This window comes from Syngnathoides biaculeatus, chromosome 13, assembly GCF_019802595.1.
Source record: "Syngnathoides biaculeatus isolate LvHL_M chromosome 13, ASM1980259v1, whole genome shotgun sequence".
Taxonomy (NCBI): Eukaryota; Metazoa; Chordata; class Actinopteri; order Syngnathiformes; family Syngnathidae; genus Syngnathoides; species Syngnathoides biaculeatus.
Window position 1 is genome coordinate 10,084,985 of NC_084652.1, and position 26,139 is coordinate 10,111,123.

Below are 26,139 nucleotides of genomic sequence, written 5' to 3' on the forward strand. Positions count from 1 at the left end.
GAGCGGATTTAGCATCACATTGTCAAAATAGAGTACATATTACATGACCTATTGGATACATTGTTTATGCAAACCATTGGATTTCCCCTTTAAGGTCAGAGGACAATAAGCGACCTGAAAACAAGCAGCAAGAAATATGCGGCATAAATAAGTCGACATTCTTCATCATTGAACAATTGACACGTAATGAAGACACCTGGAAACCACAACTATGTCATCTAAATACTTTCCATTCAGAAGATTGAGCAAGGAAAAAAAAATAAAATAAAATTGGGCACTTATTCTGTTTACAAGTGTATCCAAAGCCTTTAATTATTTCAGTTTGTCGACAGCCCAAATAAAAGAGCCAAGCATTCGTTCGTTTGCTTTGTTGGCAGATTAACATTTCAAAAGTCAAAGAAAATAAACGCACGCAGTTGTAGCATCAAGACATTGTTTGAACACACTATTCTCGTGACAAGAGTCGAACTATTGCCGTGTTTGCCAACAACATAGCACAGTGAAAAGGAATAATAAATTAACTTGGAATAGCGCTGTGAAAAACAAGAGCGTAAAAAGGCCAACATGGCAATAATGGATGTTTTCAACAACAACAAAAAAAAAAATTGGTTTTTAACTCGAGAGAGTGTAGCTTGTAGATGCTTATTTCCACTTGATCGTGGAGCTCGCCTGATGACAAGTTAACAGCCCGGGTGCGGAATGCAAATCATCTGGGCTTTCTCATTTAGCTGCCAGGTGGAGCTCTCAAAGTGTCTTTCAGGCGGCTCCTGCCTCCGTGCTGCAGCCCAAATGACGTATAATTGAAATTTCTCAAACGCTTTCATTGTCAAAAAGTGTTGTTAGGTCCCGGCTCACTGCCCGTCACCCTGACAAGCTAGCAAAGACCTGCGTTTATTACGGCTGACACTTCCACAAATGAAATTGGGAGGAATGGAGAAGCCTCAATTAACCGTGTTGAGGTTATTATCACAAACAACACACAATGAAAACATTCTATATCTTACATATGCATATTCATGCCATTTAAAGCATTTCTTTTAAATGCAGGGAATATGATGAGCCCTTGAGGCTGATTTGTATGACAATAAATTAAACAACTACTTGATTTACAATCTATAAATAAAATGTCATCTGGTTAAAAAAATAAATACAGTAGCTGCACATTTTCTACAGTATGGAATATAATTTATGAACTCATCACAGTCCCATCCAGACACTTGACTCGCCTGCAGCTAGCAGCGACAGCGGGACTCGTTCCCTCGATGACACTTCTGCTTATTATGACCGTGGAGTTTTCAGCCGGAGCGTTGCGGCGAGCGCTGAGGACACAAAGTAATATTCCCGCAGGGCAGCCGAGAGCAGGGCATCGTGGGTCTTGACCGCTCCGAGTGCAGCATTCCATTATTCTCCGGACATTCACACTTGTGCCTTGACCACCGGCTGCACCGGGGACACCGATTGGCGATGTCACGGCGAAAGAAATTCTGCGGGAAAAGTTGGGAAACTCTGCTTGGCTGTGTGTGTGTGTCTGAAAAAGATTTCTGACAGCTTTAATTTCTCAGTTTCTCTGCGCTACATGGTACGGTTTAGCGTAACCCTAGCGACGACACAAAGCATTCCTGCAAAATTGAATTAGCATTCTTTCCAACATTCATTTGATTCATCCTTGACGGTCATAATTACCAGAGGTACAAAACTGCACGGCCTCATTTGGAGAACTAGTTTTTTATTTAATTAATTCTTTAATTGGTTACCTCAATTAAATACCAGTTTTGGGCAGATTACTTCCAAAATTTTATTTAACATATATTATAGCGTGGTTTCCTTGAGTTACTGTGTGTCTTTAATATCTGAATATGCGGTGTTCACTGTATATTTTTAGGGAAACTACAACATCGTTAAGAAGGGAATGATTAGTTCAGATTTCATATGACTATAATAATAACAGTTAAAAGGGTTTAAAGGTCAAGTGTAATCCATATAAACATTCTAAAATAGATAGTGAAATGAAAAATCCATATAACATTATTCACTTCAATGACTACACGAAAAAATAATTATGAGCGGAGAGCACATCATCCACGCACAAAGTTGCGGAAGTCTTATTCGACATCCGAGTGGTCGCCATATTGGCTGCATTTACTGTCCGTGACGTCACCCTGGAGATTCGGTATTGAAAACACGCTGTGGCCCCTACTTTGGGAGACGAACTTCTGACACGGAAGCTCTTATAAAAGAAGAGAACGTCTCACAATCGGGTCAAGTGTCCGGGGCAATATTATCCTATTGTTTCGAGCCATATTTAGATTATATGTGGATCACTTCTAACTAACAACAGACTCCCCGACAGTATGACAGTATGTAGTGTACTCAGCCAGGAGCGATAACAACGGCGCGACCCGGGTGCGACTAGCCGATCATGGCTCCGACCGGGGTGGCACCGAGGTGGCTCATTGCGACGTCGAGCCAGGCCACTTTACGGCATTGTCGTTGCTCGCGGCTGAGTGAGCCATAAACAATTGTTTATTGCTGCTGCCATCGGCGGTGTTGTTTATCGCGGACGACAGCGGTGGCAATGAACAACCCTCCCGGCAATGGCCCACTCAGCCGCGTGCGATGACAACACGGTAAAGAGGCCTGGCTCAGCACCATGATAAGTAACCTTGGCGCCGAAGATGAGCCAGCCCAGCCGAAGCCGTGACCAGCAGACGCGGCGCCGAAGCCGTGTTCGTCCACGAGGCACGACACGGCAGCCTTCACGGGCGAGACCGACGCAGAAGGCGTCCGACGCGCATATCGACACATTTAGCACCCCTGTCATATGTAGGCGGATCTTTTGTTACATTATGAGAGACGGATTACGTGGTCCGCCCAAAACTATTAGTTTTTTTTAGTAGCTGTATACACATCTACCTGTCATGTGGAACCCATGAAGCTGTCGTCTTTTGCACCCGTACAATCCATTTTTCACGACGAACCGGGACTCTTGGAAACTTATGAAGCAGTCCTCCCGAGTATTCAAGCAATGTCCAGCAACGCAACGAGCCGGCATTTTGGCTAACACGAAGGAACAACGAGCTACCTTCCCGGAGGTAAAACTAATAGAAACAAACCCACTTGAGGGGGGTCCCGCCATGTACGTCACTTCCTGCTTCTTCTCGAAAACAAATCCCTCGAGAGGATTTTCATGGCAGGAGTTACAAAAAGCTGTGTACGTAAAAAAATCATGTTTTGTGGTGAGAAAACACATGGGTCCATGTCGGCTGCCGTTTTTTCATTAATAACATACTAAAAATCATGCATTTCATCCTTTCCCTGTCCTTTAAGTGACCCTGTTACACGAGAACTTCATTAAGGAAAATACAGCATTTGGTTTATATGTGCCCAAAAAGTAACCATTCAAATACAAGTATCTTCATTTGTGATGTCATTTCATTTGGACTTTTACAGGAGCAAACATCCATCCATTTTCTCCGCCACATATCCTCACAAGGGTCGCGGGAGTCCTGGAGCCTACCCCAGCTGTCAACAGGCTGGAAGCGGGGTAGACACTGAACTGGTTGCCAGCCAATCGGAGGGCACATAGAGACAAACACTCGCACTCACAATCACCCCTAGGGACAATTTAGTGTCCAATTAATGTTGCATGTTTTTGGAATGTGGGAGGAAACCGTAGTGCCAGGACAAAACCCACGCAGTTACGGGTAGGAACATGTAAACTCCACACAGGCGGATCCGGGATTGAACCTGGGACCTCAGAACTGTGAGGCCAACGGTTTCCAGCTGAGACACCGTGCTGCGTCAAGCGCAAACAAAAGCGAGATAAAAGTGTTTTCACCCATTGAAAACAGTACTAATACTCGGTACAAGATGTTCCTGTATGGTTCGGCATCCACCCACCGAGGTGATCGTCGAGCATTGTGACGACGGCGCATGCAACCTTGTCGTCTTTGTCGGATTGATCGGGAGGGGGGGCAGATTTCAGCATCTTTCCGTCCATGTGACTTCATCATCATCATCATCGCTACGTGACCGCGGCGTGTTTTTGTACATCTCAATCATGCCGCCGTGGGAGAGAAAGTACAGACATCACAAGATTGTGTGACCTCGTCTCATTGTCTAACAGCACCATTCTTATCATTCATCATTGCAAATAAAAGCAAGTGAATACAAAAAAAATAATCGCTGGAAATAAGATTTCTTTTTTCCCCCCAAACCAGAGTCTGAATGAGAGAGCCAAGGTGAGAGTAAAATAGGGAATTTTTGCAAAAGCCTCGTGTGTGCTAAAACTGAAAGTAGGAGTGCCGGCGCCAAAGCGCAAGGTTCTCACTGCAGTCAGCTTGTACACAATCAAGTCATCATATGAGAGGATTCTCGTTTGAATGTCACACAAAACAAGAGAGGAGTCCGACTTTTGGGGTGCACGATATGTTGCGTGTCGTCAACTCTTGTTATGTTCCTCTGACGGAGCTCCTGTAAGTGCACAGAGGACACAATGTGGCCTCCCTCCATGATCATGTTTGTGCAGTCCTGTCAAAACTCCTCATTAGGGCGGCAAACGTGGTTTTGTGGGAAACGCAAGGCAGTGAAGGTCTTGTCAGAAGGTTTTCACCGTGACTCTGAATATCAATGCGTGTTTGTCTATATGGGAGGATTTAACATTTGGTGCAAACGGGAAAATACCCACAGTCCAAAGATTTCATTGAATGTGCCCCCTCCTTCTCATGCAATGGACTATTCCATCATGTTCCCATGCATATCCAGACTTCATTCAGGAATTATAAGAAAAGAACATTTTTGGCTCATTGTGAGTCAAATGAAAAAAAATTTCCCAGTGAACCAATGATTTCATCCTCTGCCATAGTGACAACTCACGTTCATGACCGACAAGAGAAACCACGGGACAAAGCTCTGGAACCTTCACGTGATGTCCCGCGAGGGCTCTCCTCCTGGGGACCCTTACGAACCCAGATCACTTCACTCTGACTCGCGCTGTCGGAGGCGCCCTTTTCCCTGAGACTTTGCTTCGATCCCCTATACCGCCTGCGAACAGGGCTTCAACAGGACCTGCTCAAACTGATCTTCAAAGGGACTTCATGGCTTAATTTGCAGCTTCTGCTCGGGTTCTCCCCCGCTAGCCCCGGTGGCACAGGCTAGTCAAGCGCCCCCTCTACCTCCATATCTATCACCCCGTCATCCTTTGCTCCTGACATTCTCTCGTCATTTTTCTCCTACATGTTCCTCTTCTCTTTGGAGAACTACCGAGCCTCCCACATGCGATTCTAGCCCTTCTGAGGACCATCCTCAGGTGCCTCAAAAACAACAACAGCAGCAACCAGGACTCCTGCGACCTTTGTGAGGATAAGTAGCTTGGAAAATGGATGGATGCCTATGACATGATCTTTTGTTTGAAACAGTTATTTGTCAGATTTCATCCTAAAGTCATTGTCATGTCATTATCCAAGGTGCTTATCCCCACAAGGGTTGCTGGAAAGCTGGAGCCTATCCCAGCTAGTTTCGGGCAAAAGGCGGACTACACCCTGAACTGGTTGCCAGTCAGACACAGGGCAGATATCAACACCATCACTGAGCAGGAATCAATCCCACGCTGCCTGCACCAAAGACAGGCATGTGTACCACTACACAACCGGCGATTTACTTCCTCCTAAAGTCTCTTTTCTAATTTGGCTCATTATTAATGAATGAAAGGTCATGAGAAATCATATAGTACAGCATTTATATTTGATTAAACTCTAAGATGATTACCAAAGTTCTCTACTCATCAAACAGTTACCCTAACAATGTCAAAATTCTACTGTGGGGAAAACAAATAGCTTTCATCAATTGAATGGGGGATGAAATTAATAATGTTAGCATCCCTTGAATTTGAAGGGGGTCAGGGCTAACTTTTTATGAGCGAGCTTCAATTTTGAGAACACGAAACAAAAATGAATTTTGCAAAAGCAAGAGCGCACATCTGAGCCCACGTCTTTAAGCCAAGTAACACAGCTCTCAATTTTTCTCCTTCATTTTTATTTATATTAGTTAAGAGCCAAACGGGTGCCCGTTGCAGTCTTTCATTTCCTGCAGCTTTCTAATCATAACTTCCAAAAGTAATTACCAGCCAAGCAGATTCAAGAATTACATAGTCAGGGGCACAGTTACTTTTTTTTCCCCCTCGTCGTACCAACTTGTTTAGAAGCCAGAGTCTTGCAACATGTCGCTAATGGACTGCAAATAGCTCAGGCAAGAATACGCACTCACAGCACAGTGAAATGGAAGAAAAAAAAATTAAAGAGCTCCGCACTTAGCTGTTCGCAAAAGGAACGTGCAAAATCTTAGGCTTTCGCACCCGCAGATCTTTACTGACCGGAAGACGTACGAATTGCTTTTCGTGGGACCGCGCGCGTGTTGAAAAGTGATCGACAAGCTCACCGAAATTGAAAGTGGAATGTATTCCTCCGCATGTTCTTCACGAGGTTGAATAAAAGACTGCTCAAAGGTTTTGTTTCAAGTTAATTAGGTGCCAGTGGACACACAAAAACAACAATCTTGAGTTTGAAAAGCTTTGGCCATTAATCATACATCAAATAAACTTTTTTACACCCCCCCACCCTCCATTGTGAGACAGGCCTCTGTCAGCATACAAAGATATAAAACAATAAAGATGTTATCCTCCATACGCTATCCTGACAGCTATTGAGCTGTCACCATACGATGCTAAAGTCATTTCCATGCCTAACTTGAAAGCATATTATTACAAACGTGAACAACAGTGAAATGTCAATCAGTTTTGCTTCTTATTGCCTCACATTCTTACTTGAAGGTTCGCGATTGGCCCAGTTGACGTGCGCTAGTTTGACATTATTACCTATGGGAGCATTTCAATGCCGAGTTTAAATTCTCTTTAAACTCTCCTCATTATGTCTACAAAAAAAGTGAATATTTGAATATGTTTTTATTGTTCTGAAGGTAAAGAGAGTATTTGGAACAGGAAAATATATTTTATTTCACTATTTGGTGAACAATCAGCAAGATGAAAACATGCCAGTTTTTTATTGTTAGTGTTTGTTATTTTTCAACCTCTTCAAATATGACTATAAATAGCACTGATATGGAATTGCTGGGGGAAAAAAAAGTCCTACTGAAAACATTTTTTAAAATAAATGTGCAAAGTATTATGCAAGATTACTGGATTATAAAGTAATGGATTAAAATCATAAAATGTAGACATATCAGGATGAAACAGCAAGAGTGTCATGTGTGACATTAAACAGCCAAACAAATCTATTGTTGCGTGTCTATTTCTGAAAATATGTCAATGATCAAGCCATTCTGAATTTGTGCAAAATGACATAATATCTGACCACGCCGGTGACTTGACAGCTAGGCTGGATGAAGATCCAAAGACACTTTCAAATGATAGTCAGAGTGCGGCGGCCAGCTGACTACACTGTCTGAAGCAGGATGGCAAAGCCAAAAGGTAAGCAAAGCTGCACTGAGTTTTGTTTCACACACGAATTACCGTATTTTCTGACCTACAAGCACGCTTTCAACCCTGCGGTTTATGCGCTAGCCCTGCGCTAACGCTAGCACCGCGCTAATGATAGCGCGGCGCTAGCGTTAAACTCTTTCTGTAAACCCAGGCTTACAAGCAGGTGCGCTCTGTAGGCCGGTAATTATGATAACATTCATATCTGATAAGGGGCACGCAGAGGTTGGGTAGTATTTATATATATATTAGAGACTATTGCATTTTTTTTTAAAGATGGGAAATGAAATGTAAGTTAATTATCGTACAAACACCAAAAAGTCAATTTCAAGTAACATTAGAACTGCTTTTTCGAACTGCCTACTAACTGCGAAAAGCAGTAGGCAGCGTAAGAATGGAAATACTGCAGAGCACATGTGCAACCTTGAATCTGACGCTAAGAAAAAGCCACCAAGGGTACATTTCTCATCTGCATTATCGCAAGTGTTGCATTTCTCCCACTTTTTTTGCACGAGCTGGCTAATTAGACTTCTTGGGCCAGAGGTCACCGAGCTAGAAGAGAGAACAAGGCTCCAGGGAAAGGCAGGTCCGGATGTGGCTTTCCATTCTTTCATGTCATTCATTAGCCATCATAACGTCTGGGCAGGACGAGCTGGTGAACGGCCACGTATTAAAACACTGATTTACAAAATGGCTCATTTAAATTCATTTCCACTCACTCGAAGGGTAGAACGTATAACGGAAAGTAGACATTTCAGCAATGGCTTGAAGCTACAGAATTATTATAATTAGTATGAGTGCGTAGAACGAAATGGGACATTGTGTGAAGGACGGTCGCTTTTCACAACTTCGTACACAGTTGCATTAATTCTAAGTGGTCAGTGATCCATTTCAATTTAATTCATAAATCGCTGAGGTCAGACACACGTTTTGAGTTTGGAACAAAAACACAGATTTTCTGGGTGTTTATAACAGAAGGACTGCAGACGTGTTGTTAAAATCTATCGTTTCATTTAGCCCGGCCTCACCCTCCACAATCTGCACTAAATAAAATATACTTCCCACCCAAAATGACTTCAATTTCCAGCAACGCTAAGCCATAAAGAGAACAATAAAATGCTCCGGTAATTGGTGTATCGCGGCCCTATTAATTGCTCGGATGACGCAAAACGATTGCCAGAGCTCGACTCGAATTTTTCAGGGCTTTTCCCAGTGGGGTGATCGTCCGCTCCTCTCTCAGACCCAGCTTGTGTTCACGCACTGAGTCACTGAGTGGCGGTTTAATCCCCATCATTTGCTTGAAAGATGCATCAGTCAAGCCTCGTCGTCGCCGCCGCCGCTGGAGCGGATGGGTGCTGTTTCCATGACGACCACATCAAAAGTGAAAGCAAAGCCCCCCTCCCCAATTTTTGACTTTTTTTCCCCCCATTACTTTTATCTTTTGTTTCTTCTTTTTTTTCCTGCCCTCTAGGAACATCGCGATATGCTAATCTAAGAGTGGCACTGGATGAAGGGTGCAGTAGGGGGTGTTCGGCTCAAGAGGGGGAGGATAAAATTCTGCCAAGGCAGCTATGAGGAACACCGATCTTCAGGGAAAGCTACTTTATACGGAAATCCAATTTAAGAGATTGGCTTATCCATTGAGGTTAAATCCATTGGTAATTATTGGTAAGTCAAAGGTGAAAGCGGGCAAAACAACTCCCACTCTATAATTAAGCTTATTTGGTGCATCCGCCACCCTAACTCATTTAACTCAGTGGCTCGCCGCATTTTTTAGCAAAACAGACAAAGCTAGCATTGTATACAACTGCAGTGGCACCTTGACTCATAAGTTTATCGAGTTGCGAGCCGTCGCTTGGTCAACGTTTTGCTTGGTGTTACCAGCAAAAAAAAACAAGTTAGGAGTGAGCTTCCGACACACCGCCGCTTATAAGAAATGGACCTTTCTGACTGGCGATCTTCAGCTCCGCCCCCCTGAGCTACAGTTGCCATCCCCCAAAATCTTCCAAAATGGAGATTGAACAGAACAGGTTTGAAGTGGAATCGCTATCGCGTATTCCCGGTAACATTGCGGTATGATATTTTTGCCAAATGCACCAGACTTGTGAAAGATGGTTCTATAGAGAGGTCTCAACTATTTCATGCAAGGATATGTACACGGAATTAAAATTTTGGACAGAGCAGGACGCAATGTCAGAGTTACAGTGAAACGTTGGCGATCGATGGAACAAACTTTGACGCCTCACAAAACTTCATATTGAAATCCAACAGGATAAAATAGTGCAATCGTACTGCGCATGTAAAGCTGGGTGGGTACTTTGTACTTGGAAAGATCACGAGTAATATCATTGTAGTCTTTATAAGTGAGTGGGTGTATTCTTTAATAACTCGTTAAGCTCGTAATCGAAGCCAGTGTTCTGTCTTAAAAGTCCGATGTCATACAAATAGGCAAATAGACATTTCTCTTGCATGACGTGGCGCATTTACGTATACCTAATGCGACTCTTCGGCATATAACATTACACACTTCATTCAGCAGGTCAATGATATGCTAACAAAGTGAAACTCGTTCTCCTGCAATGTATAAAGCACTGATAATAATTCAATCAAACTCGGAAGTTACGTCTCCCTCACTTACCTTCGAACATACAGCCTTGTGTTTGTTGATATTGTTCACATTTAGTTGTACGTGCGGTCTTCCGCAAGCCTTAATTCGTCGTAGACACTTCGTCATCTGTGTTTTAGGCTTTGGAAAATGAATCACCGGGCCCCTTGTAACCTAGCCGGATATCTTTCATCAGAATTGTACATTCCCTAAGCGCATCTGAGGACCATTTTCTTCGTAACATTAACTTTTCCAACCGCACGCAACCAATAACCAGCATTGCTTGTGGGACATGGCGACAAGAGCAGCGTGTCAAGCCAGGGGTTAAGACAACGTGGCTATCTGATTGGCTATTATTGTACGAGTGATTGACAGGTCGGAAAGGTCCATTGCAGTAGCGCTAAACAGGCCAAAAAAATGTATTGTATATTGGATTCAAAACAGAGAAGTGTTTTTAAAAAGTATGTCAAATTTGAATGAATTTTAAAAAACACCAAGTATGTAAAGTAGGGATCAGAAATGAAAAATAAGGCCCGTCCCTCGAGCTGGGTGGGATAACCCTCCACTTGTCAATAAAATACATTCACTCGTACACCATGCACTCATTTGTCTGTAGTCACCAACTGGCTGAATAACATGTGCCGCTTTATAAACCATAACCTTTCTCGGGTTTCTTTTATGCGGGGAAACCAGATCCTTAGCTCGCTGGCTTGTGAGCTAGCAAGCTAGTGAAGCTAACTAGCTAACGTCTATGTTGGGGATCAATGTGCGGCACTGGTGCAATACCATGCAGTATGGGACGGAACCAAGGTCGGTCACCCGCCAGTCCACAAGCCCACTAGCAGCTAATAAGTATTAGCTGCAAGTAGCAGAGCCTTCCAACTTGCAAAATTTACAGTAGATGTACTAGAAAAGGCCAAGCTACATAACTCCCAATTCTGACGAATAGACATAGATGGCACCCATGATGGGGGAAGGTTGCATGCCACAAAGTTTTATGTGTTGTTGTATGTTACAGTATAACTTTTCACTAATTTCTTATTCCAACCACACAATGATGAAAATAAGGGGGAAAAATAACTTCATTTGCAGGCCGGAACACACTAATTACATTTCCATTCATTTCAACGTTTTGGGTTGCAATCCGTGGTAATGGAATGAATTAAATACGGAACTCAAGGTTCCATTGTATATACAGTTCAAAATGTGGGAGGAAACCGGAATACAGTGAGAACACGCAAATTCCATACATGATGGCCAGATATGAACCTCAAACCTCAGAACTCAGCCAAATGTGCTTACCACACATCCACTGTGTTGCTCATACACAAAGCTTGTATTAAGTTTGTGTATTATTAGAGACTTAATCAACCTCCAAAAGTCAAATGCAACTTTGTGTTTTTTTAAAAATGTTGATAGCCCCGCCTTTTCCAATCATTCCCGTAATGAACCAATCACTAAAACCTCCAGCCTCACGCTGGGTTTGTTCCAGCTTCCCACTGGGGGTTTATGGTGATTGGGAGTAAGTAGGAGGCGAAAAAAATAATTTACCACACAAGAGTCCGCAAATGATTGACATTGTGGCATTTATCTATGGATTTGACTTCATGGAATAACATTCTAGAAGTAACCTTCCCGATATAGTTGTGTTTGCAGCTCACAAGTAATTTATCCTGACATTTTATTTCAGGCAAGAATCAATTTTCAGTTAATATCCTGCTAATAAGGTGACACCTTTTATTTATATGGTTCTCAAATAACAGCCTGTTACAGCCGGGGTAATGGCCGGGCAGGGCACACTGGCGGGATTTATCAATAGACGCTATCCACAACGGACTCGTTAACTGAAAGTTTGAGCAGAGAGTACAGAAGAGTAATCAAAAACAGAGAAACAAAAAAGTGGGTTCAGTCTGGGGTGTCGCTGGCTGCAGCCTTGTATGACACTAAGTCAATGGCACTGGAAATACTCGGAACTGTTTTAAAAAGTAGCAACTATTAGCTCGGAAATAACTCAAAGTTGCACACACTTGGACATCGTTTAGTATAGATTCTCAAATACGCCGGTTAAAGGCACCAATGTCAGGTCCATTTCAAAAGAATTTTCTTTTTTCAACCTCAATCAGTGATTGGAACTTGATCAGTAACTTTGAAGTAGGACTATGGCGAGCAAATATTTTTAAAAGTATTTTCCATATGTGCCCTGTGATTGGCTAGCAACCAGTTCAGGGTGTACACTGCCTCCTGCCCGTTGACAGCTGGGATAGGCTCCAGCACTCCCCGCGACCCTCATGAGGATAAGGTGAAGAAAATGGATGGATGGATATTTTCCTTATCATCCCATCAATTATTTTGCGTTTTTTTTAACGGAATCACAGCCACTTATGAGGTCCTGGTATTAGTTTTGTCCACTTTGGGTCGCCATCCTCACATTCCATCCATCCATTTTCTTAACCGCTTGTCCTCACAAGGGTCGTGGGGAATGCTGGAGCCTATCCCAGCTGTCAACGGGCAGGAGGCAGGGTACACCCTGAACTGTTTGCCAACCAATCGCAGGGCACATTGAGACAAACAAGCACACTCACAATCACACCTAGGGGCAATTTAGAGTGTGAAATTAATGTTGCATGTTTTTGGGACGTGGGAGGAAACCGGAGTGACCGGAGAAAACCCAAGCAGGCACGGGGAGAACATGCTAACTTCACACAGGCGGGTCCGGAATCGAACCCGGGAGTTCAGAACTGTGAGGCCAACGCTTTCCAGCTCATCCGCCGTGCTGCCCATCCTCACATTCTCATGTAGTATTTGTGACTTTGAGTGTGTAAGGCTTTAAAAGGTGGGGCCCGGCCAGGTGAGTGATGTGGGTGCCATAGCTGGCTTTCAACTCAGGAGCCAGTCTACGTTTTAAGTGACGTGACGTAAGTTGTGGTCGTCAGAAGATAGGGAACAAATGTGCTTAGTACGCATTTCTTTTTCGACCATTTGTTCAATAAAGTGTTTGACAGTGGGCCAGCACCTATGTCTATTTTTGCGTACTTGGAGGGGTTTTACAATACATTCTAAGTAGCGATGGTAGACTACACTAAAAGTGGTTAAGCAATCAGCAAGTTTGGCCAACGACATAAGAACTTGTAACTCATTGACTGCAATGACTGAAGTGTGATAAAATGATCAGATAAAGTGAAAAAAATGTTTGCTAGGTCCATTGATAACACAGCTAGGTTATGCTAAAACAGTCATTGTTGTTTCAAGATTAATACAGGAGGTACCCATGGATGTACGTAGGCCTCCTCGAGTGGTAGGCGAAAGAATTTTACTTTAGTATAGCTCTGTTGAATTTTACATTTTTAGTACAATATTGTACCTTTAGTAACTGTTTTAAAGACATTTATTAAAGGTACAATTTAACTTTTTTCTTTTTAGTTTTATATTAACAATACTTCTAGGAATCTCTGATTTTTGATTACCACATATAGCCTTAGTATTTAAATACTGCTCATGATGGTGATACTTGGAAGGCTAAGCGTTTTTTTTTTTTTACTCGGTTTACTTTTTTGAGAACTACTGTGCTAATCTAATACATATGGCTATCATAAAAATGTGAGGAAGAAAATTACCTTTCTGATGAAGGAGAATGGAGAGCAACGAAGGTGATTCACATGTAGGTCAATGTCTTCTTGCTCAGAACTGGATTCAGGCTCTGATGGCCCGAACACGTCGGGATGTAAACGCCTGAGAAAGTTACGAAATGAGGTAGCATCCATTTTTCAGGTCATAGCACTTGCGGTATTAGATTGACAGCTAACGAGTGAGCATGCCGCAGTTTCAGCGGCCGTGATGCGTTTGAGAGCCGAGAAAAGGCTTGATTTTTCTTGATTTTGAAATGTAAACATGTACAGCAAGAACAGCCACAAAGCCACAACGTGCAGTCTGACTACTCTACCTTTAAGTGCATGCTCATGCTTTTCTATAACCGCTGACCGGGACCACGGGTGGAACGGAGCTTTTGTGTGACGGGACGCACACCAGGAACAAGGCTAAGCTGATGAGGACTGATGCAAGGCTCAGCCGGCGGAAAAGCAGAGTAGCACGCAGCAGGAAGGCGACTTCCAGCAGAACTTGTGACACAGTCTACACCTGTGCGAGATTACCCCTGTGAGCTGTGTAGCCTCCAAATCTTTCTCACATCTATTTTTTTCCCCATTTTGCATTTTCCTGTTGATACTGCATCTGCCTCGAAATGTATTATTATTCCGAGTATGTTGGGCACACCTAAATCTAAATTACCGTAATTTCCGGCCTACAAGCCGCGCCTTTTATCACACACTTTTAACCCTGCGGTTTATGTTTAGGCGCTAGCGTTACCGTGGCGCTAGAATTAGCGCACCTGGTTATAAGCCTCGGTACACAGAGAGAGTTTAACACTAGCGCCTTGCTTTAAACTCGTTCCGTGTACCGAGGCTTATAACCAGGTGCGCTCTGGAGGCCGGTAAAAATCCGAATCATCTGAATTGGTGCGGGTAAATGGTTGAAAAAAGGTCTCCTCTTGGTCCAAATGTAAGATGGAGTTTTTAACAATAGCTAAAATCCTAGTCAGGACTTCCCAAACCTTGGACTGGGATTCGGATGGGTCACCAAGCACGTCAGAGTGAATTACAAGAAGCCATTTAATTGTCATTTAGGCACTTGTGACGTCAAGTAAGGTTAAGAGCCAGGAGAGTTTGCTCAACTTTACGGAATGGTCCCCGTGTGGCCTAACTGATCGCAATCTTTGAAATCGGGGGAATATTATAAGAGAGAAATAGAACTCAGCTGTGATCAACAGCCAAAATCAATAGTGACTGTGAAAGTGAAGTTTCAGACTGACTTTCCCCGAGAAAAGCAATCAAGTTAGGCAGTAATGTGCAATTTGCCGGTCATGCATGTTCCAAAGGGAGTTTTAATGAGTTTGATCAATGCTGCACGGGATAAATAGAAGGTCTATTGCAAACAATTGCCTCCATGTGTTTTCTATTTCTATTTTAGAAGAGAGAAAAAAAAAACAACAACAATTTCTGGAGAGTCCGGGGGGTCCAAAGGCTTACATGAGCTCTCAAAACCTGTCTGAAATATTTAAGTACATCACAAATACCAGCCTTGCTCAACAGGCCTGTGTTGTCTCACTTCCCAATTTAAATGTAAATTTCCTCTACCTTAAACAATGCCAAATGCACATCTAGTGAGAGGGACCCCAAATCCCCGAATAAACAGTCGCATTTCTCAGGGAAAATAGCCATTTTTCTTTGCTGTTGTTGCAGTTTAGCACGTTAACCATGTGAAGGTGAAAGCACCATTTCCATTTTCGATAGCACTTGTGCTCAAGAATCTTGTGAGTGACCATTTTCATCAATAACTGTCATAGTTTGTTTTTCACGTGTTAAATGAGCGATTCAACACAATTTTGGGGTGTTGTTATGTTGATGTTGGAGTGCGACAATGCAGGATTCAATAACTCAAGTAAGATTAAATGTCAAGTGTCATGAAATGGATGATTTTTAGTACGTTAATAATGAAAAAACAGCCCCATCCGTTTTTTCACCACAAAACATCATTTTGACGTATATGTTTTTTTGTAACTCCCGCCATGAAAATCTTCTCGAGAGATTTGTTTTCGAGAAGAAGCAGGAAGTGACGTAAAGGGCAGTAGCGCACTCAAGCGGTCTCGTCTGGTTATGTTAGTTTTACTTGCTGGAAGGTAACTCGTTGTTCCTTCGTGTTAGCCAAAATGCCGGCTGGTGGCATTGTTGGATTTTGCTTGAACACTCGGGAGGATGGATTTACCCTTCATAAGTTTCCAAGAGACCCGGATCGTCGTGGAGAAATGGATTGCATGGATGCAAAGGACGAGAACTTTGTAGGCTCCAAATGATAGGCAGGTGTGTATACAGCTACGGTTTGGGGGGGGGGGGGGACCACATAATCTGTCTCTCATAACGTAATAAAATATCCGCGTACATATGACAGGGGTGCTGAATGTGTCGATGTGCTCACCGGCGAAGGCTGCCGCATCGGGCTTTGCGAACGAGCACGGCTTCGGCCGGACTGGCTCATACATAATGTCTGGGAGTCTGTTGTTAGTTAGAAGTGATCTGCATATCATCTAAATATGGCTCAAAATAATAGGGTAATATTGCCCCGGACACTTCACTCAATTGTGAAATGTTCTCTTCTTCGAAAAGAGCTTCCGTGTCAGAAGGGGCGTGTTCGTCTCCCATAGTAGGTGGCACAGGGTGTTTTCAAAGGCGAATGTCTGGGGTGGCGTCACGGACAGGAGATGCATCCAATATGGCGACCATTTGGATGTTGAATTACACTTCCGCAACTTTGCACATGGATGACGTGCTCTTCGCTCATATTTTTTGTATGGACGTTGAAGTGAATCATGTTATATGTATTTTTCATTTCATCTATTTTAGAATGTTTTAATAGGGATGACACTTAATCTTTAAGTATGGCATTTCTTTACTGGAAAGCACTTATTTTAGAGATGTAAGACACCGGCCAAACAAGATAGAGAGTTAAGTCTCGTCAGATGGACTAATTGGAATCTTCACTTAACCTGACATGTTCGTTTTGGAATGTGGGAGGAGGCCAGAATACCAGCAGAAAACCTGCAGAACCGCACGGCAAGAAGGTGCAAGAAGACCAGAGCTGGAACTGTGATTCAAACCCACGACCTCTTGAGTGTGATTCTAAGTACGATGCTGCCAAAACACCAAGGTGTACAGTATATATTTTTGACACTCTACTAGCTTTATTTTTCTGGTCGCATAAAGTCAGTGAAATACAACGTGTACTTGTCTATATGTGAGACCACTGAAATAAAAGCAGTAAGGAATGTGATGCTGGCTCGCACAAAAGATTTTAAAAGTTTTTCTGTCCCCCCCCCCCCCCCCCCCCGGGGAGACCATTCCACCCTCATGATCACTTATTGATGGATTAAATTAACATTTATCAACAGAGACTCATTGCCATTTGTTAGCTGTTAATGATTAATGATCCAAATTAACGCGTATTTCTTTGTCTAATTACACCCTATTGGAGTCAGTTAAATATTTAGCTTCGAGAATCGGCAACACAATTGCCTCGAACCAATTTGGCCAGAAGCGACTCTGCGGGAATAACAGGCGACTACCCAAAGCAGCACTTTACCAGCAAGATTACACAATGGTGTGTTGGAGGTCATTTTTTTGTCAATAACACACACAAAAAAAAAAAATGACACAAAGACGAGCAAAAGCCTTGACAACGGGGTAAAAACTATGAGAATCACAAACTTCAATTTAGAACGTGTTCTTTGAATATATTAAAGGCACTTATTTAACAAGGAAACGAACATACAAGCGCCAAAACACTTACTGGTATACCCTCTTCTAAAAACTGAAAATGACTTGGGGAGTTTCCATTCTGAAGGGGGGCATGGGCCTTACTGTCCAAGTCTCCACTGTTCAAACACAAGTAAATAATACCAAGAACAAATCTGCCGGCAACCCATATCTCCAGGTCACAACTCTCATTTCCTCCTTTCAATAGAAAAAGAGCATCTCGGGATCATCTCATCTACATTTGCCTTTTTCCCCTCATTGTTCCTTATGAAATGGACGTGGCAAATGCGGCTCAGATAGAAGGCCGAGAAAATTGAAAATGCAGACCGAGGTATGAGAAACAGAATGGACGAAGGGATCTAGCATAGGAGAAATTCACATGTGACAAAAGCGCAGACTTTGGCGACAGAGTTGCTGTTACAGAGGGAAGGAAGCGATGAGAAATGAGAGTAACCTTGCAAGGCGGCTGGAGGCGACGGGTTAGGAGACGTAATCTGGCAAAGCCATTACATTTAATTTCAAACAGATATGATTGGGGATGATTTGACCAAACGGATTCCTTTGAAATTGGGTAGCAGCTCGCGATGCGGTTACGATTTTTGTGGAAACGGAGCGATTAGGGCTAATGCATCCATAACAGCAGTTCATCATACACAATATCCATCCATTTTCCATACCCCTTATCCTCACCACGGTTGTGTGGGTGCTGGAGCCTACCATAGTTGACTCTGGGTGAGAGGCGGGATACACCCTCAACTGGTCGCCAACCAGCAACCATTCACACTCACATTCGCAACTATGGCAACGGAGAATTTTTATTTGTACTACTGTGCATATTTTTGGGATGTGGGAGGAAACTGGAGTACCCAAAGAAAACCCACGAAGACACGGGGACAACACTAAAACTCCGCAAAGCCGAGTCCACATTTGGTCTGGACCTCAGAACTGCGAGGAAGATGTGCTAACCATTTGGCCACCGTGCCAATTATATCAATAGTGACGAATAAGGGCTAGGCTTTGACCTGATCAGAAGTCATCTAAAACTGAATTACATTCGGTCCTCCTAACTTGTTAACCCTATACAAGTTTTGACAGTGCACGACAAAAAGGGTTCCACCAAACTAATCTTTCTTAGAACTGAAACATTCATCCATCAATTTTTTTTTCTCTCATGCGAACAACAACAGTAAAAAAAAAAAAAAATACCCCCTAAGTCATGTGATGCAAGCACCGGGGGGTGCAGTCTAAGCAGGAAAGCCCATAGGTCTCTCTTCTCAGCCATTTGGTCAAGCTCTTCTAGGGGGATCCTAACCTCCTAACAAGATATCTGAGCCACCTCGTCCCAATACTCTCTATGTGGAGGAGAGGCAGCTCCACTCTCAGCCCCTCCCGATGACAAGGTTCTCACCTTATCTCTAAGGAAGAGTCCGAACACCCTGTGGAGGAAACTCATCCGGCTACATGTACCTTAGCTCTTGTTCTTTTGCTCACGTGCCACAGGTCGTGACCGGAGGTGAGGGAAGAGCCACAGATTCACTGGAAAATGAAGAACTTTGCCTTTTGCCTCAGCTCTTTCTTGACCCCGACGGAGGGATGCAGCCTCCGCATCACTTGAAGAGGCTGCAAGAGTCCATGAGTCGATCTCCCCTTTCTTGTGAACAAGACCCCAAGATACTTGAACTCTTCCACTTGGGGCACGATTCCTAACACAATTTTGCAATATTCAATCTCTTAAAATATTTACACAGCTGGTATTTCTTTTCACAGAACAGTGGTCCTTACTTTGCTCCTGAAACTTGGCAACCCTTTTCAGAAACTTGGCTTCCCCTTCACAAACGCATCGATGTCATTTAAGAGGTAAGTGGTTGCCCTCCAGTGAACAAAATTAGCAATAACAGTTATTTTCATTGAAAAATAGAGGTGCAGATGTTCCCAATCCCCACTGATGGGTCGGTTGTGGCCCGCGGGCTTTGCCTTTGACACTTGTGGTCTATGTGACGTCGTGCGTGATAACTGTTCGACCTCCATGTTTAGTTTGGCTTTTCATGCTTAGTTTTCCAGAACACTTTCTTTCAACTCCAAATTTTTCAACTTTGGTGGTCCACTGTAATTTGTTCCAGGGTAAAAGTGTCCCCATCATAAACCGTTTGTTCTCAGTAAGCAAAGCAAAAGTAGACAGTAATATCAATCATGCACTCAAAGCTGTACTGGCAAGGAAAGAAAAGCATAGTTTTCTGCTATAATTTTTAAAAGGCTATTTATGTAAAGCCTTTTTCTCAGCGGCTTTCTTGGGAATACATTTTCAAAGTTATCTTACACATTGTAGCTGAGAAAACTACAAATCACATGGTCTCAAAAACAGAATGTTCAGAATGGTGCTTATCATATCGTAATAATACCGTAATAATGACTGACTATATTAATCATTCTAACAAAGAAGAAATAAACGCTATCTTCACATTTCAAATAATCTGCTAACAATCATAGCAAGACATCAAACACGGAACTTTTCCAAAGGTAAATTCAAGCACTTTTAAAATATTACTCACAGGGATGGAAAATATTAACACAAATCCAAATCTTGGGCACACTTGCTCATGCTAATGAACGAGACATGTCCAAACCTTTGAGTGGTGCTTTATTATTTTATGAATACATTCAGTGCTGAAAAAAAATCCAGTCACTCTTTCAAATACCAAGATGACACCTTCAAGTACCATGAAGTGCTTACTATGCTTTTATTATAATTTTATTACATGCTTATTATTATCGCAGAGTCATTCAATGTTAAAGAGTTTTACTATTTTAAACAAGAATAAGAAATGTTGGTACTTATATTTATTTATTTCTTCTTATTATTACTATTATATTATTTATTCTATGATCTCAAACAAGAAATAATAACTGACAATATTAATTTGCTGTATTAACCATAAGCGAAACAAAGACAACGAAACATTGCAAAAACAAACTAGGTTGTCAGAGGTTTGGCAATAAACTATGGATTTTAGTACTTTTGCATTTGAGGAAGGAAGCAAAAGTGTAATGTATGCTCAGTGGCAAGCCCGTCATCCATATTCAAAGAGTGTCCACAATTTTCAATTTGACTTGAGAACACCGAGAAAGAAGTAATAATCTTGTGCTTCTTTCCCCCCTCAAACATTTTCATTCATTGTGTTGATTACTTGAAGCCGCCTACTGGCCCGATGAATGGCAACATTTAAACCCATCACGAACCGACGCTCCGACAAAGTGCTGCAATTTCAAGAAAGAAAACACTTTCAAAAAAGAAAAACAAAAATGTTTTATTATTTTGTGAAGCGTTGTTTTTCATGTGTACCTATGAAAGGTGCGATACAAATAGAATTTGATTTGGAAATAATTGCATTGATGAACATCTGTCTTACGGTTCTGGGGTTGGGTTTGAATCCCAACTGTGGCAGCGTTTTCCCGATAAAAATAGGCTAAAAATTATTATAATGACAATAAAAATGGTCATGCAATTGATGAATTTCTCTCTACAATGATTCAGATGTTTCAATGTCCACCGATCATAAATTTATCGCTGAAATACATCTGATCCACAGCACACATCCACGGAAATCTTGTATCTGTCTGTCTGCACAGCGATCAAATTCAGTAATGGCGGAATTAAATATGGTCCAATCTGCGAGGAAGCGGGCTATACCTGTTGTTGATAATTTCGTGGACCGACGCACCCTCAGCGCATCTAAAAAGAGCCGTCTGCAACCGACTTCTATCCTGACCAATCGAAATGAGTTATTTCCTCCCCTTTAAAAGCAGCACAAATAGTCTTGCATGGCGACGCCCTTCTGAATATGCGGAAGAGGACTCAGCAATTCATGTGTGACCCGAGCCCCGCGCCCACTGACCAATCATTGATCGTCAGGGGTACGCCCTTATTTAATCCAGAAAGTGCTGGCGAAAAACCACAGACGACTTCAATGTGTTGGTATACCTCATTGATTTGCATCCCTTCCGATGACTTTTAATTTTCAACCCCGCTAACCCCCCTCAGCGGCATGTTGGCCATTATGTAATGATGATGATAACAATACTAATGCATTCAATAATTGATTTCGACAATTATTCAAAGGGTCAGAGGGCCACTGTTGAAAGATCTTCATTTATTGGGTGAGGGGATTACGAACTCCTCATTAGAGGCCAAGGTGAGTCAATGCAATGTTTATTAAAAAAAAAAAAAAAAGTGGAAATATGCTTCAAGCTCCCACTTTCTCATCATATACACCCCATAAGGCTACAACGTTCTCCAGAGCATCGATTTACACGGCTCTCGTGCATTGATCCTTCCTCGCCATATTCTCGGCCTCAAACCTGTTTGCGGTCCACAGTAGCGAACAAAAGAGCGTAGACGCGACACGCCAATCTCCACCCCGCGACTTCAAAGTCTGCTTTGAAGTCGGCCGGGAGACACCCAAGGAAAATAGATCGGTTTTTGGTGCGCTTACCATCTACTTAGCAATTCAACAACGTTGCGGCGCCTCTTTAATTTCAGCCCCGGGACAAGATGCACTATTGGGGCGGAGGGTGGGCGGAGGGGGGATATTGAGATACCTGGTCACTCTAGCTACAGGAAAGGAAGAAAAGAAGATGCTGAGTGATAACAGCTTCTACTCTTTAGAGGTCACTGATGTTAGACTTACAGTATAAAATTGACTAGAAAAATATCCATCCATCCATTCATCCATCCATTTTCTTCACCGCTTATCCTCACAAGGGTCGTGGGGAGTGCTGGAGCCTATCCCAGCTGTCAACGGGCAGGAGGCGGGGGACACCCTGAACTAGTTGCCAGCCAATCGCAGGGCACATCGAGACAAATGGCCACACTCACAATCACACAAAGGGGGAATTTAGAGTGTCCAATTAACGTTGCATGTTTTTGGGATGTGGAATGAAACCGGAATGCCCGGAGAAAACCCACGCGGGCACGGGGAGAACATGCAAACTCCACACAGGCGGGTCTGGGATTGAACCCAGGACCTCAGAACTGTGAGACCAACATTTTACTCGGTGAACTACTGTGCTCCCCCCCCCCCCCCAATAATAAAATGAAACTTTTCTTATATATTGACTCGTTGGTTCATGGGACTAAATGTGCAGCCTTTGATAATGTATGAATAAAATTTAAAATAATAATGATAATTTTTCATTTTCCAGTCGCATTTTCACCTGAATGTTTTTGTAAATCTTAAGTGAATTTCCAAAAATGTTTCTATAAATTTCTATCAATTTATCTTAAGTGATGTTTAAACCTACACCCTGAGATTCAAATGAATGCATATTTTGTTTGTGTGCTTTTTTTTTTTTTTTTTTTTTTTTTTTTTTGCTGTGATTGTTTTTTCACTTGAAATGTTTACTGGGAAAACATTCAATTGGAGATATATTTGTTTTTGTAGTTTATAATTTTGTGTAGCACCATGTGGTCAATAAATAAGGGCACATTTTTAGAATAAAAAAAAAATCAGTTTTTAGAAGAAATTCATTTAGCTGATAGATTTACATTGTTGTTGGAAATAAATTAATTTGAGAAAAAAATGATAATATTCTGAAGAGACCGGGAGCTCAAACCGCTTTTTAGTCAGCTAAGCCAAAAGAGGCGGTTCTCGAAAAAGAGTCAGAATTCCCAGCACTATAAAGTCAGCTGGGCTCGTCTCCTGCTCACATTAGTAAGGATAAATTGTATATAAAATGGATGCATAAATGTTCACTATAACAAATATGGTCTTATTGCAGCTCTTCGTAGTTGCATTATGTGGCCTAAATAGGAGAATATTGTCATTGTGCCCCAGCAGCAGACATATTTATAATATCGGGTGTTGACACAAATGCAAAATTGACTTATTTGGTCATATCTACTCTAGATTGCCATTGTTTTTGTCTTTGCACATGACCAAGTCTGATTTCCACTCCCCGTCTTCAGCCACAATGGTAGGGACTTCCTTAATCGCTCATTTGCATACAAAGAAGGTGTTTGCAAGCCAAGTTATTAGGCTTAATGAAAAGATGATGATGAATAGAGGAGATGCAATTCCACCTTAATATGAGACTTTCATGCACAACAAGGAGAAAAGGACAATCTTAAATCCCTAACTGGTTGAAACCAGCAATGGCGACTCCGGTATATTAAAAATAAAAGACGCAGATATTATTGACCTGTCAACAAAATTCACACGGGCGATCTGTCTGCGATCACCGACAGTATTTCTCAGAGTTGTTTATTGGGTCTCACGGGGCTTTTAGAACAGCTCCGGCTCAGTTGTTGTCTTTATTTCTTTTGAACAACAGGTTTGTGAATCTGGTATATCCTGGCAATGAAAAGAAAACTCTTTCAAAAGTCACCCTTGGGCCGTTAAAAACAAATCCCACAGCGCTTGGCTTTTGAACAATATTTGCTCTTGCTCTTCAAGTTGTTTAGGGGATTGTGTTGGAAATAAAACTTCACGGTAACGCAAGTGTCTCCGCCAAGCGCCCTGGAGGACATCTATTTCACTTCGCTTCTACCTTTTTAACCCACTCAAAATGTGAATCAGTGTGTCGTCCTCTATCTGTGTTCTCACACATCCCCATTTCACCCGATTCCCTTAAGGCAATATGTCTCATGCGGGGGATGTCTACATAAGCACAATCATTATTGAGATTCTGTCTCCAACACAGTGTTAATGTTGGCGAAAAACACCTGCCAAAACAAAAATCCAATCACCTTAAGGCACAGCTTGGACCAATATCGATATGACTCTCTAATGACGTGGATTGAAATTGGATTTTAAATTGTTTTATCTGGGACGTGAACCAACATTAAAAGCTTATCAAGAGATCCTCCTCACTTCGCTGCATAATGATAAGGGCAACATTGGGTTAACATGAGGAATGTACCACAGTGAACATCGTAAACACAACGGTCCAGAGGTTGGAAAATAAAGTCGCAAAAAAACAAAAAAAAAAAAAACAAAAAAAAAACACATTGCTTCGTCTTTGTCTGACACTCACGTAAGAACCCAGCGTACAGGATGAACGCTGCCTGATTTGTCTTGTCTCATCTTTTCAGTGACGTAAGTTTTGACAGAATTCCCATCCTCTACAAGGTGGGTAGAGAAGAATGTGAAATTACATTAACACTCAGCGGAAGAGAAGAAAAAACATCAAGTCTGTTCAGTACAAGCCTCTGTTTTCTATCCATCCATCTATTTTCTGCCGCTTCTCCGGGTCGGGGGCGAAGTAGCTTCAGCAGGGATACCCAGACTTCCCTTTCCCCAGCCACTTCTTCCAGGACTTCTGGAGGGATCCCGAGGCGTTCCCAGGCCAGCCGAGATACAGAGTTTATCCAGCTTGTCCTGGATCATCCCCGGCGTCTCTTTCCAGTGGGACATGCCGGGAACACCTCACCAGGGAGGCGTCCGGGAGCCATCCAGATCAGATGCCCCAGCCACCTCACCTGGCTCCTCTCAATGCGGAGGAGCAGCGGCTCGACACGGAGCCCCTCCCGGATGACCGAGCTTCTCACCCAATCTTTAAGGGAGAGCCCGGACACCCTGCGGAGGAAACTCATTTGGGCTGCATGCATCTGGGATCTTGTTCTTTCGGTCACGACCCACAGCTCCTGCCCATAGGGTAGGAATGTAGATCGACTGGTAAATTGAGAGCTTCGCCTTTCAACTTAGCTCCCTCTTCACCGCAATGGACCGATACAAAGTCCGCATCACTGCAGACACTGCACCGATCCGTCTGTCGATCTCCTGAACTCCTATTAAAAGACTCAACAAAAGCAAACCAGGGAAATGGTGGAAAGGCACGAACCGCATCCCTCATCCAAATCCCACTTCCTTTCCCCACCCTCGAAGTAAGTTTTGATTTAGGAGGAGTTCAAGCCTCTGTTTTCACATGCCCTTATCTTCGTATGATGCGCCTTCATACGTTTTTGAGAAATTGTGTTCCAGTTTTCGTACACCTGCTCAGTTTATATATGTAATGAATCAATGTGCCATGCCATAGTGTTTTGGCCACAGCAAGCTTTCACTCTGGCATCATCAGCCCAGCACATCCTGTCAAAAGTCATGGCTTCAAAATGAAACGGCCGAAGAAATGTGTGGTGAAACGGAATTCTTAAACTGGAGTTTGTTCGAAAGTCTGACTTTTGACAGGATGCGCTATACCCACATAACAACTTTTTAACTAAAGCTTACATTGTGGACTACACCTTACACCTCAGGCAAGAAACACGATCAAATTAAATACAAAAGAACTTGTAACTAAATAGGAACATGCTCCCTTGTCATCTTAGTCGTCAACAAAGGTCAAAGTGACGTTAAAAATTCAACTGTCCAATTCACTGATCACTTATTTCACAGTTTTCTGGATGTGAAACTATAATTTTTCCATACAAAAGTATTTTTGAATGTCTGGAACTTATTAATTGGAGTTCCCATGTGAAATACCGCTTTGGTGTTTGTACAATTTATATATTTTTCAAGACTTTCTGAAATTGATTAATTTGGGAAAACCAAGGGTCCACTAAACTACTCTCATCAGAAAATAGCTGGAAAAGTCAAGAAAAAGCAAATGAAGAGGTTTTGATTTGGTAAGGCCTGATTAACAGAATTAGTCCTCCCACTGTGGATTTATATTGAATATAACTATAATTT

The 26,139-nt window shown here is 42.5% G+C and overlaps 1 long non-coding RNA gene across 1 annotated transcript; it reads right to left on the reverse strand.

The window, feature by feature from the left end:
- Positions 1-341: 341 nt before the first annotated feature.
- On the reverse strand, positions 342-14,221 carry LOC133511066 (uncharacterized). The gene is made up of 3 exons (XR_009797781.1): positions 14,038-14,221; positions 13,712-13,826; positions 342-1,484 (listed from the first exon to the last, which is right to left on the reverse strand). It is a non-coding gene; the product is annotated as an uncharacterized LOC133511066 (long non-coding RNA).
- Positions 14,222-26,139: the final 11,918 nt, after the last annotated feature.